Below are 14,884 nucleotides of genomic sequence, written 5' to 3'. Positions count from 1 at the left end.
TATTCATCAAACATAGCTTCCCCAAGCTTGTGGCTTTGCATATCATTAGCATCATGGATATTCAAGGAATTCATACTAACAACATTACAATCATGCTCATCATTCAAAGATATAGTACCAAACATTCTAATGCATTCTTCTTCTAGCACTTGAGCACAATTTTCCTTTCCATCAAACTCACGAAAGATATTAAAGAGACGAAGCATATGAGACAAACTCAACTCCATTTTTTTGTAGTTTTCTTTTATAAACTAAACTAGTGACAAAACAAGAAACTAAAAGACTCGATTGCAAGATCTAAAGATATACCTTCAAGCACTCACCTCCCCGACAACGGCGCCAGAAAAGAGTTAGTTGATGGGGTGTGAGTACCGTTTACCTAGCCTCCCCGGCAACGGCGCCAGAAAAGAGCTTGATGTCTACTACACAACCTTCTTCTTGTAGACATTGTTGGGCCTGCAAGTGCACAAGTTTGTAGGACAGTAGCAAATTTCCCTCAAGTGGATGACCTAAGGTTTATCAATCCGTAGGAGGCATAGGATGAAGATGGTCTCTCTCAAACAACCCTGCAACCAAATAACAAAGAGTCTCTTGTGTCCCCAACACACCCAATACAATGGTAAATTGTATAGGTGCACTAGTTCGGCGAAGAGATGGTGATACAAGTGCAATATGGATGGTAGATAAAGGTATTTGTAATCTGAAATTATAAAAACAGCAAGGTAGCAAGCGATAAAAGTGAACGTAAACGGTATTGCAATGATAGTAAACAAGGCCTAGGGTTCATACTTTCACTAGTGCAAGTTCTCTCAACAATAATAACATAGATAGATCATATAACGATCCCTCAACATGCAACAAAGAGTCACTCCAAAGACACTAGTAGAGGAGAGCAAACGAAGAGATTATGGTAGGGTACGAAACCACCTCAAAGTTATTCTTTCAGATCAATCTATTCAAGAGTTCGTACAAGAATAACACCTTAAGACACAAATCAACCAAAACCCTAATGTCACCTAGATACTCCATTGTCACCTCAAGTATCCGTGGGCATGATTATACGATATGCATCACACAATATTAGATTCATCTATTCAACCAACACAAAGTACTTCAAAGAGTGCCCCAAAGTTTCTACCAGAGAGTCAAGAACGTGTGCCAACCCCTATGCATAGGTTCATGGGAGGAACCCGCAAGTTGGTCACCAAAACATACATCAAGAGGCACATGATATCCCATTGTCACCACAGATAAGCACGGCAAGACATACATCAAGTGTTCTCATAAAAGACTCAATCCGACAAGATAACTTCAAAAGGGGAAACTCAATTCATCACAAGAGAGTAGAGGGGGAGAAACATCATAAGATCCAACTACAATAGCAAAGCTCGGGATACATCAAGATCGTGCCATAGAGGGAACACGAGAGAGAACATGAGAGAGAGAGAGAGAGAGATCAAACACATAGCTACTGGTACATACCCTCAGCCTCGAGGGTGAACTACTCCCTCCTCGTCATGGAGAGCGCCGGGATGATGAAGATGGTCACCGGTGAAGGATCCCCCCTCCGACAGGGTGCCGGGAAGGGTTCCCGAGAGGTTTTTGGTGGCTATAGAGGCTTGCGGCTATGGAACTCCCGATCTATCTTCTCCGTGGATGTTTTTATGGTACGTGGGACTATAATGGCGAAAGAAGTCGGTCGGGCGGTGCTCGAGGGGTCCACGAGACAGGGGGGCGCCACCATGTAAGGGGGGCGCGCCCCCCTATCTCGTCGGCTCCTCGAGGATCTTCTGACTTGATCTCCAAGCCTCCAGGATGATAATCTTCCAAAAAATCACGTTGCCGAAGGTTTCATTCCGTTTGGACTCCGTTTGACATTCCTTTTCTTCGAAATACTGAAACAGGCAATAAAACACCAATATGGGCTGGGCCTCCGGTTAATAGGTTAGTCCCAAAAGTATGATAAAATTGTATAATAAAGCCCATAATCATTCAAAACAGATAATAAAATAGCATGGAACAATAAAAAATTATAGATACGTTGGAGACGTATCAATCGGATTGTGTCTTTTATGAGAACACTTGATGTATGTTTTGCCGTGCTTATCTGTGGTGACAATGGGATATCATGTGCCACTTGATGTATGTTTTGGTGACCAACTTGCGGGTTCCGCCCATGAACCCATGCATAGGGGTTGGCACACGTTCTTGACTCTCCGGTAGAAACTTTGGGGCACTCTTTGAAGTACTTTGTGTTGGTTGAATAGATGAATATGAGATTGTGTGATGCATATCGTATAATCATGCCCATGGATACTTGAGGTGACAATGGAGTATCTAGGTGACATTAGGGTTTTGGTTGATTTGTGTCTTAAGGTGTTATTCTAGTACGAACTCTTGAATAGATTGATCCGAAAGAATAACTTTGAGGTGGTTTCGAACCCTACCATGATCTCTTTGTTTGTTCTCCTCTATTAGTTTCCTTGGAGTGACTCTTTGTTGCATGTTGAGGGATTGTTATATGATCTATCTATGTTATTATTTGTGAGAGAACTCGCACTAGTGAAAGTATGAACCCTAGGCCTTGTTTCCTATCATTGCAATACCGTTTACGCTCACTTTTACCACTTGTTACCTTGCTGTTTTTATAATTTCAGATTACAAATACCGTTATCTACCATCCATATTGCACTTGTATCACCATCTCTTCGCCGAACTAGTGCACCTATACAATTTACCATTGTATTGGGTGTGTTGGGGACACAAGAGACTCTTTGTTATTTGGTTGCAGGGTTGTTTGAGAGAGACCATCTTCATCCTACGCCTCCTACGGATTGATAAACCTTAGGTCATCCACTTGAGGGAAATTTGCTACTGTCCTGCAAACTTATGCACTTGCAGGCCCAACAACGTCTACAAGAAGAAGGTTGTGTAGTAGACATCACCGGGCGGGCAGCCGACCCAAACGGACAAAAAGCGGATAAATGCGTCGTCCGTTTCGGTCAGCCCGTTGGAGTTGCTCTTACACAAAATATCATACAATGATTAGCACACGACATACAAAATAGGCAAATTTGACAATTTTGACCTCTGGACGAAATCAATTCACAAAATAAACTGGGTGTGAAACTATTTCACTCCCCTGACCCTTTTGTGTAGCGCGTGCCACGCAAGCGCCACACCCTATGGTGCAACGCCTAGCTCGTGGGCGTTGCACGCCAGTCCATCGTGGTAGCTCTGGGCCCGCATCCAGCAGTGCAGCGCCTCCGAGCTAGGCGCCACACATGTAATGTGTAGCGCCTAAGAGCTAAGCGCCACACATTTAAAGTGCATCGCCTAGCGCTTGGGCGCTACACTGTGACTTATCTAGCCACTTGGCTGGCCCCCCTCCCCCCACACCACACACTCTCCCACTACCTACCCGAGCTTTGCCCCCTCTCGCACTCTCTCCCCCTCTCAAATCCTCTTCCAAATCTTGCAATTTTGAAGAATTTGTCCATGGATTTCGAAGTTAAACCCTCCCTCAGGGTAATCTTCTCTGATCCCCTTGTTTTGATCCAAGTAATCAAATTGCTCATTTGTTGCTAGTTTGGGGAAACCCTAGTTTTGTTTGGATCTAGAGATTTGCATGGAGATGTGAGATGTTTGTTTGCCAATTTCCTATGATTAGGCTTTGTTAGTATGTTAGGGTTATTCTTATGGGTGTTCTTATGTTGGTGCTAGGGTTAGGTTTAGGGCTAGGGTTATGGTTTTGGTTAGGGTTATGGTTAGGGTTAGGGTTGTTGTTTCATATATATATTTGGGTTTGTATCCTTGGATTAGTACTCATGGAAGCAATGTTACCTTGTGTACTTTGAATGCTTATAGGGATGGGAAGAACATGTGTGTTTGTTCATCATGGGGACAAAGACGCGTTCTTGAAAGGCAATATTGAACCGGACCCGAATGAGCTTGACATGGTGTTTGATAGTAGTCCTAGCTAAGCGGAGCTCTTGCAACAAGTTAGGAAAGATTTGAATTGGATGGACCCTAGTGATATCGTTGAGTTGGAGGGAAGGCATAATGTTGGTTTTGGAATGCACATCCATTGGAAGACAATGCATGTCAACTTGGAGCAACGTTGGGTTGCATACAAGGAGACGGTGGCCGAATCACTAGACAAGGCTCTTGAGTTATTTGCAACGAAGAAGGTTGATTCAAGTTTGCACTTGGACTTGAACCGGAACCCCTCCCCTTTGGTTGCTAGTAGCCCCCCACCCTTGAAGCGAGATGAAATTGTTGAAGCTCTTTTGACCCAAGAAGTCAGGCCAACTTTGAGCCCATTTACAAACAACCAAGATGAAGCTTTGCAAGAGGACAATGATGATTATGCGGACGATGACAATGAAGTTGATCTCCATGACAAGAATGTGGGTGATCTCGACAAATATCATTTGCAAGATACTATGGACCATTCCATCCCTTTTTCTCGTGCATATGCATCGGACTCAAATGACGATGGTCCTGACGAACAAGTTGATGCGGAGGGGTTCACGGTGAAGGAGGTCGAAGCTTTTAAGAAGGTATTCAGTCGGGATCATCGGACTACATTGTTCAAGGATGTTAGTCTCGCGGATGAAGCCGTGGTAGATGGTGGCCAATGTGTATCTCTTGGGGTTAGGCCAAACTCTCATCGTGATTTGGTAGACGACAAGAACCGGATTGCTAAAGGGTCTAAGTTTGAAACCTTGTTGGAATTGAAGCTGTGGCTCGACAACTAATCGGTTACGCATTATCGTCCACACAAGGTGGTGAACTCGGACGTCAATGTGCGCTACACGGTTGCATGTGCATGCGAAGATGAAATATGTCCGTGGATTGTGCGTGCAAAACCATGGAAAGGAGGTCCAACTTGGCATGTAGTGAGTTGTGTGCCAACTCACATGTGCCAAGGCAAAAGGGTGGATGGAAAGATTGTGTCCCAAGACCACAAACAACTCACGTCCGAGTTCATCGCTTACAGGCTCTCCAACTCAATATCCACACTTCCAACAATGAGCGTCCAACATGTCATTGACCTTGTGAAAGCCATCTTTCATTACAAGGTGAAGTACAGCAAGGGATGGAAGGCGAAGCAAGATGCATTTAAGATGTTGTATGGTACTTGGGAGGAAGCATACAACCGAATCCCTAGATTGTTGTTAGCCATGGCCGCGACAAACCCGGGCATGGTTCATGTGGTCGAGCCTCATGGGAACCAAACAACGGTTCATGAAGGAAGGAAAGTCCGAGTATTTGGCCGTGCATTTTGGGCATTCGAGCAATGCATGAGGGCTTTCGAACACTGTAGGCCGGTCATCGTCATTGATGGCACGTTCTTGACCGGACAATACAAGGGCACCTTGTTGGTTGCGATAGCAAGTGATGCCAATAACCGGGTGTTGCCATTGGCATTTGCTTTGGTTGAGGTGGAGAAGAATGAAAACTGGGAGTGGTTTTTGCGTCTTTTGAGGACGAAGGTGTTACCCGCTCAGAGGGAAATTTGTGTCATATCTGATCGGAATCAAGGTATTCTTAACGCGGTGGAGATTGACATTCCCGGGCATGCTCCGTTGCACCATCGATGGTGCATGAGGCACTTTTGTTCGAACTTCTATAGGGCATGTGGCCTTAAGGAGTTGGCCGATGATCTTCAAGATTGTTGTCTCGCTTTCTCCGACAAGCGCTTCGCCACTTTGTACAACAAATTGCTTGCACACAAAAAACTTCATCCAGGGGGTCAAGACTTTCTCAATAGGCACATTCAATACTGGAACAAGTGGGCATGTGCTTTTGATGAAGATGGTCGGAGATACGGTCAAATGACAAGCAATATGGCCGAATGCTTCAATAGGGTGCTCAAAGGTGCACGTGGATTACCCGTGACGGCAATAGTTCAATAGACATTTGACAAAATGAATGCGTACTTTGTAAAGTACTCGATGGAAACGGATGCACAGAATAGCGGGTGAGAACCCGCGCAAGTACAAGTACAAGTTCCCACCCAAGGTTGATGAATTATTGGTATTTCAATCACGGAAGGCGTACTCAGAAGAAGCTATATTATATGACAACGAAGAGTGTAAGTACGAAGTGAAAGAGCTAGGAGGAACCACAAACGATGGCCGCCAACATGGAGGTCGGGCTTTCAAGGTGTCGTTAACCCAATGTGATTGCTCTTGCAGGAGGCCATTGTTGCTTCATCTCCCATGCTCAAACTTGTATATCGCCGATCGCGTTAGGAATGTGGACATCAATCACCCACGCACCGTGAGGGAGTCGGAGTTCTCCATCATGACGGTCAAGAAAACATGGGCTCCCCGTTTTCACCCATATCTTGACCAATCACAATGGCCAGAGTACCATGGTGTTCAACTATGGCCGAATCCGGAGTTGAAGGTTGTTAAACGGGGTAGACGTAAGACAAAGCGTCTTAGAGGCGACATGGACGGATGAGGCCATGGTGGCTGCCGTGAAGCGGGCAACGACCAATTCTAAGAGCCTCGTGAGAGCTCCCGTTTTGGGGAGTGCAAAGGTCATGGCGATAACAAAAGAAAATGTACGAAACCAAGGAAAAGGTCCAAGAAAAATGATGCAAGCACAAGCCAACAAGGAGCTACAGAAGGAAGCCAACCAAGTGGTAGCGAACAAGTGCCAAGGCAACCAAGTGGTAGCCAACAAGTGCCAAGCCAACCAAGTGTTAGCCAAAGAGGATCTAGGCAACAAAGAGGTCGGCAACTAGGACTTACTAGAGGCCGTGGTGGTGGTAGAGCTCGTGGTGGTGGTGTAGGCCGTGGTGGTGGTAGAGCTCGTGGTGGTGGTGGTTGATACGTCTCCAACGTATCTACTTTTCCAAACACTTATGCCCTTGTTTTGGACTCAAACTTGCATGATTTGAATGGAACTAACCCGAACTGACGTTGTTTTCAGCAGAATTACCATGATGTTGTTTCATGTATAGAAAACAAAAGTTCTCGGAATGACCTCAAAATCCTTGGAGACAAGTTTCAGAAAATATAAAAAATGCTCGCAAAAGATGAAGACCAGAGGGCCCACACACTGTCCATGAGGGTGGGGGCGCACCCACCCCCTCTGGGCGCGTCCCCCTATCTCGTGGCCCCCCTGCAGCTCCACCGACCTCAACTCCAACTCCATATATTCCGTCTCACGGAGAAAAAAATCAGAGGGGATGTTTCATCGCGTTCTACGATACGGAGCCACCGCCAAGCCCTAATCTCTCTCGGGAGGGCTGATCCGGAGTCCGTTCGGGGCTCCGGAGAGGGGGATCCGTCGCCGTCGTCATCGTCAACCATCCTCCATCACCAATTTCATGATGCTCACCATCGTGCGTGAGTAATTCCATTGTAGGCTTGCTGGACGGTGATGGGTTGGATGAGATTTATCATGTAATCAAGTTAGTTTTGTTAGGGTTTGATCCCTAGTATCCACTATGTTCTGAGATTGATTGTAAAGCCCGGATAATCATGCTACAGTAAACTCACGTTGATGGTGCCATGTCACCTCTGTCACTGTAGTTAAGCTCGGGTTAATTCAAAACTGTTTTGAAATTCAAATGCAAGTTAATGATAACAATAAAAGTTTCCAAAAATTAAGACTAAAATGTTCGGTGATTGTCAAATATTACAAAGGTAATTGTGGTGAGGTAAACACATTTTTATAAAAGGCCTAAATAGTTTAGAATGATTTAAAACAGAAAGAAAATAGAAAAGAAAATAGAACAAAAAGAAAAAAACAAAAGGAGGAGAAGCCCCCCCTGCTGGACCGCGGCCCAGCTGGCCATCGGGCCAACCAGGCCGGCCCAGGTCGGCCCCCCACTCCTCTCCCTTATCCACTCCTCCCCCCCACTCCCCATCGACAACCCCCACTCCCCCCCCGAAATATCCCCCCTCTCCCCTGATCTGGATCGGGAGGAGACCACCGCCCCGCGCCCGAAGCCGCTCGTCCTCGCCGGAGCGCTCCATCGCCGGCCTGCCTCCTCCTCGTCGACGCCGTCCCCGTCCCCCTCCACAACGGCCCTCCCCGACCTCCACCGAGCCTGCTGCCTCGAACCCTGCGAACCCCGGTGAGGCCCCGGGCTCCCACCCCCTCACCTCGCACTCCCTCGCCCCGCGACCGTCGCCGCGCCTCGCGTGCTCCGGCCCCGCGCTCACCGCGGGCGGGCCGCGCCCTGGGCACGCGCGGCACCAACCGCGCCGGACCGTCCCGCCCCCGCCTCTCCTTCCCCGACCGGCTCCACCATCGGGCCCCGTCGAGCTTCACCGCGCCCGGGCACGCGCTCGCCGCGCCCGCGACCTCCCGTGACCGCACCCCGGCCTCCTCTCCCTCCGGCGACGCTGGCCCCGTGCTCCCCCGCCTCGGCCACGCGCCCCGGCCACCACCGTCGCCCGCTCGCCCTCCGGCCTCGTGCCGCCCGACCCCGCTCTTCGGCATCGATGCCGCCGTCGCTCGGGTCCGCCCCGGTGGCGCCCAGCGCCCTGCGCCCATTCCTGGCCGGCGCTGTTCCCCTGGCCGTGGCCACCGGCCTCCCTCGCTGCTCCTCCTCCCCTGAACCCCCACCACCTCGCCCCGGCCTCGCTTCGTCCGCCCCGACGCACCGTCCTGGCCACCCCCCTTTGCTCGCAGCCGTATGGGCAGCTCCTGCCGGCCCGCGTCGCCGGTGGCGCCCTGCTGCTCCCCCGTCGGCGTTTCCCCTCCGGTGGCCGCCCGGCCTTGCCCCGGTCCTCCTCGCCCCGGCGATTTGGGCGAATGCCCAGTCGGGCGCCACACCCGCTCGCCCGCACCCACACCCGTGGCCCGACCCGCAATGGCCTCTGTGCCACTGACCACAGGGGCCCACGCCCCATAACGTTTTATTAAAAAAAAAGAGAATTAAAAATAAAATTAATAAATAAAAATAAAAATGATTTAATAAAATTATTAATTAATTAATTAATTATCAAATGAATTAATTAAGTTAATTAATCCGGTTTAATTAATTTAATTAACTAGTTAGGTTAATTAAATAGTAATTAAATTAACTAATCTGTAATTAACCTAAACAGAGAATGACAGGTGGGTCCCACTGGACCCACACGTCAGGTTGACCAGGTCAATGGTCAACGTTGACTGCTGACATCACTCTGATGTCATGCTGACGTCATCATTTACTATTCTGGTTACTGTTGGATTAAATAATTAATTAAATTCCAGAAATTAATAAAATCTTTAGAAAATCATATCTTTTAATCCGTAACTCGGATTAAAATATTTTCAACATGAAAGTTGCTCAGCACGACGAGACGAATCCGGATACGCAACCCGTTCGTCCGCCACACACCCCTAACATATCAAACTCGCAACTTTCCCCCTCCGGCTCCTTTGCCCGAAAACACGGAACACCGGGAATACTTTCCCGGATGATTTCCCCCTTCGCCAGCATCACCTCATACTGCGTTAGGACACACCTAGCACCGCTCTTTGTCATGTCTTGCTTATGTTTGCACTGTATTTATTGTTTCTTTCCCCTCTTCTCTTCGGTAGACTACGAGACCGACGCTGCTGCTGCCCAGTTCGACTACGGAGTTGACGACCCCTCTCTCTTGCCAGAGCAACCAGGAAAGCCCCCCCTTTGATCACCAGATATCGCCTATTCTCCTCTATACTGCTTGCATTAGAGTAGTGTAGCATGTTACTGCTTTCCGTTAATCCTATTCTGTTGCATAGCCTGTCATTGTTGCTACAGTCATTGATACCTTACCTGCAATCCTAAATGCTTAGTATAGGATGCTAGTTTATCACCATTGGCCCTACATTCTTGTCAGTCTGCCTTGCTATACTATTGGGCCGTGATCACTCGGGGGTGATCACGGGTATATATTATACATATATACGTACTATACAGATGGTGACTAAAGTCGGGTTGGCTCGAGGAGTACCCGCGAGTGATTCACGGATTGGGGGCTGAAAGGACCTTTGTCCCGACGGCCCTCTGTGTGGATCTTTGTGGCGGAGCGACAGGGCAGGTTGAGACCACCTAGGAGACAGGTGGGCCTGGCCCTGTTCGGCGTTCGCGGATACTTAACACGCTTAACGAGATCTTGGTATTTGATCTGAGTCTGGCCATTTGGTCTATACGCACTAACCATCTACGCGGGAGTAGTTATGGGTATCCCGGTGTCGTGGTATCAGCCGAAGCACTTCAGACGTCAGCGACGGAGCGGCACGCGCCGGATTGGACTGGAACGCCTGCTAGGCTAGGTCTGCTTCCGGCCACCCTCGCAACATGCAGGTGTGCTATGGGCGATGGGCCCAGACCCCTGTGCGCTTAGGTTTAGACCGGCGTGCTGGCCTCTCTGTTGTGCCTAGGTGGGGCTGCGACGTGTTGATCTTCCGAGGCCGGGCATGACCCAGGAAAGTGTGTCCGGCCAAATGGGATCGAGCGTGTTGGGTTATGTGGTGCACCCCTGCAGGGAAGTTAATCTATTCGAATAGCCGTAATCTTCGGTAACAGGACGACTTGGAGTTGTACCTTGACCTTATGACAACTAGAACCGGACACTTAATAAAACACACCCTTCCAAGTGCCAGATACAACCCGGTGGTCGCTCTCTAACAGGGCGATGAGGAGAGGATCGCCGGGTAGGATTATGCTATGCGATGCTACTTGGAGATGCTACTTGGAGATGCTACTTGGAGGACTTCATCCTACTCTCTTCTACATGCTGCAGGACGGAGGCTGCCAGAAGCGTAGTCTTCGATAGGATTAGCTATCCCCCTCTTATTCTGGCATTCTGCAGTTCAGTCCACTGATATGGCCTCCTTACACATATACCCATGCATATGTAGTGTAGTTCCTTGCTTGCGAGTACTTATTATGAGTACTCATGGTTGCTTTCTCCCCCCTTTTTCCCCTTTCCTTTCTTTCTGGTTGTCGCAACCAGATGCTGGAGTCCAGGAGCCAGACGCCACCTTCGACGACGACTCCTACTACACTGGAGGTGCCTACTACTACGTGCAGCCCGCTGACGACGACCAGGAGTAGTTAGGAGGATCCCAGGCAGGAGGCCTGCGCCTCTTTCGATTTGTATCCCAGTTTGTGCTAGCCTTCTTAAGGCAAACTTGTTTAACTTATGTCTGTACTCTGATATTGTTGCTTCCGCTGACTCGTCTATGATCGAGCACTTGTATTCGAGCCCTCGAGGCCCCTGGCTTGTATTATGATGCTTGTATGACTTAATTATGTTTTAGAGTTGTGTTGTGATATCTTCCCGTGAGTCCCTGATCTTGATCGTACACATTTGCGTGCATGATTAGTGTACGATTGAATCGGGGGCGTCACAAGTTGGTATCAGAGCCGACTGCCTGTAGGAATCCCCCTTCCACACTCCTTGGCCGAAGTCGAGTCTAGTCACTACAAAACTTTTTACTAACATGGCTGTGCGGCCCATGGGCCCACGTCGCCATTGGGTGATATTAGGATCTTTTACTCCTCGACCTTTACTCTGTGGCTCTGAACTCTCTCCTACTCGGGTTAAACGGATTTACTAACTCTGACATTAGGATCCCGTTACCACGTTCACCCCAAAGTTGGATAAGCCCTAGTTATTTTATAGGATAGCATTTTTGAATAGTGCCCATATTGTCATTTGACTCCATTGAAACATCTTTGTTTTCAGATGGAACCCATGAGGCAGGTCGTGCGCCACACTGCGGCCATTGGTGCCTCAGGATCACCTGCTGTGCTAGCTGAGATGATGACCTATCTGGGTTATCGCTGGCACCCTGAGTACACCGTCTACGAGGAGTACCAGGAATTTAACCAGGAGCAGTACCGTGCCATCGTCCACCTCTACTCTCGGGAGTATGAGTCCACTACCGTGCTGCACACCGCTCATGGTGTTGGAGTGACCATCGAGATGGCAGTCCATGATGCTGCTCATGCTGCTCTGACACGTCTTTGTGGAGAGTATCAGGCGATGGACACTTCCCCTTTCAGGCACATTCCTATCGCATCTGACATTGGTGCGGAGGGATACTACACTGCCGCCTACTCCACCGTCACCCGAGAGCCCTTCCACCATCAGCGCCTGGTTCTGCATGCTGATGGGCTGGACCGATCTAACAGAGCTCTTCGCCACGAGTTGTACACCACTCGTCAGCACCTTTACAGGGCTTTGACGCTGTTGCACCCCTTTGTCCGGTCTGGACAGCTGCCGCGTTCTGCGATCTACCCAGCCAGGACCGTGATGCCCCACGGTGTCGGTTGGCCAGAGGTGGGAGGCTACTCTCCCGCACTTGGTCCTCTTCTGCCACCTGAGCGTCGGGTTCTACACCAGAGTATCCGCGGCCCCCAGGCCACTGATGTGGAGGAGTACCCGTTACCTCACTACCAGCTGTCAGGCTACAGCTACCTTCACAGTACCTCCTGGGACTGATGTAGTCTTTCTCATTAGTATTAGATGCATTTGCGAGCCTGCGTGCCGCCTATGATGACTTAGTCTATGTACTGAACTCTGTGTGCTGAACTCTATGTCCGACCCCTTTTGTAAGTTATACCGACTACTATGTGGTATCTGTCGTGCTCCTTTCATTATGCATGTTTCATCATGAATGACTCTTGTCTATGCAAATTTCTCAATACTGAACTACCCCTGTTATATATTAACAGGATGGTTAGGCCAGCTGGTCGTGATCGTGGTGGCAACGCCCCACCACCGCCTGAGTACATGGCTGGTATGGTCCAACAGCTCGAGATGAATCGCCAGTTCATGGAGAATGTGATGGCTCAGTTCCCTCGTCCAATATGAACGAGCAGCCAACCCAAGTGACTCTGCAGGATTTCATATGCCTCAACCCAACCGTGTACCACAGCTCTACTCAGCCGTTGGATGCTGATGACTGGCTCCGTGACATCACCTATGAGATGGAGTCTGCTGAAGTAGCCCCTGCCCGCTATGTCACCTTTGCGTCCTTCTTTCTGAAGGGACCCACAACTCAATGGTGGGACAGCCACAGGCGTACTCTGCCAGATGGGACAATCATCACCTGGCCAGACTTTCAAGCTGCCTTTCGTGCCCGCTTCATTCCTCAGGGGATCATGGACAGGAAGAAGCGTGAGTTCCGCAACCTCACCCAAGGCAACAAGACTGTTGAAGCTTATCAGCGAGAGTTCCTGGACTTGTCTCGCTATGCTGAAGAGGATATTGCAACTGATGCACGCAGACAAGAGAAGTTCCGTGACGGCCTTCAAGCTGACATCAAGCTCGCACTTCTAGTGCACGACTTTGCTGATTTCGCCACCTTGGTGAACAAGGCTATCAATGTCGAAACTGGTCTGCAGGAATACCAGAGCTCTAACAGGCGCAACCAAGACACGGGCTCATCTTCGGGCCCGTCCTCGCAGAAGCGTAAGATATGGATTCCCAACAGCATGTACCAGGCAAATGCACCTGCCCCAAGGCAGAGCTATGCTGCACCTCGTCTGCCTACTCCAACTAGGCAGCCAAAGCTTCCAGCTCCACCACCCCAAGCTCCTGTTCCCACTCCCAATAATGGTTTGTGCTTCAGGTGTGGTCAACCAGGGCACCGTGCTAGGGAATGCAACCAGAATCAGAATCAACTGGCCCTTCCAGCAGCTGGTCGTGGTAACAACCAGTCCCGCAACAACAATGCCGAGTCCTATGGTCGTGTTCATGCCAACCACATTATTCTGAATGAAGCTCAAGACCAGCCTGCTACTGTGATGGGTACACTCCTCGTAAATTCAGTACCAGCATCTGTTTTATTTGATACAGGAGCATCGCATTCATTCATGTCAGAAGATTTTGCATTCATGCATGGCATTAAAAGTGAAGACATGAACGCTTCTCCATTAGTGCACACCCCTGCGGGCCAATGTCGGACCTCCATGATTTGCAACAACGTCCCCGTTGAAATCGAAGGACTAGAATTCCTTGTCTCCCCCATCGTATTGAAGTCTTGCAGCATTGATCTCATTCTGGGAATGAATTGGTTAAAGGCGCATACTGCTTCTATCGTTTGCGCCACCAAGACCGTCCATCTGCTACACCCTTCTGATGAAATAATAAGCTACAATGCTCGTCTGGTTCAGAATGCCGAGGCAAGGCTCTATGCATTGAATGCATTGAACGCTGCACCCCTCGAGGGCATTGAAAACATTCCCGTCGTGCATGAATTCCTAGACGTCTTTCCTGAAGAACTCCCAGGGATTCCCCCTGCTAGAGCTGTCGAATTCGTCATCGACTTGAAACCAGGCACCACTCCTATAGCCAAGCGACCCTACAAGATGCCGCCGCATGAACTCCTTGAGCTTAAGGAGGAAATCGACAAGTCTCTTCGCAGTGGTTTCATTCGCCCAAGTTGCTCTCCTTGGGGAGCACCTTCTCTCTTTGTCAAGAAGAAAGATGGGACAAATCGATTAGTCCAAGACTACCGTCCTATAAACCAAGCTACCATTCAGAATAAGTATCCCTCTTCCTCGGATCAATGATCTGTATGATCAACTGGCTGGTTCATCAGTGTTCTCTAAACTCGACTTGAGGTTGGGTTACCACCAGATCCGTGTTCGTGAGGAGGATATCCCCAAGACCGCATTCATGACTCGATATGGATCTTACGAGTACACCGTCATGTCTTTCGGCTTAACCAATGCTCCAGCCACCTTCTCTCGTCTGATGAATTATATATTCATGGATTACCTCGACAAGTTTGTCGTGGTTTATCTGGATGATATCCTGGTATTTTCCAAGAACGAAGAGGAACATGCTGAACATCTTCGTCTTGTGCTGGAAAAGCTACGAGAGCATCAACTATACGCCAAGTTCTCCAAATGTGAATTCTGGCTTCC

Source organism: Triticum aestivum, chromosome 3B (assembly GCF_018294505.1).
Source record: "Triticum aestivum cultivar Chinese Spring chromosome 3B, IWGSC CS RefSeq v2.1, whole genome shotgun sequence".
NCBI classification, from domain to species: Eukaryota; Viridiplantae; Streptophyta; class Magnoliopsida; order Poales; family Poaceae; genus Triticum; species Triticum aestivum.
This window is presented reverse-complemented; position numbering follows the sequence as displayed.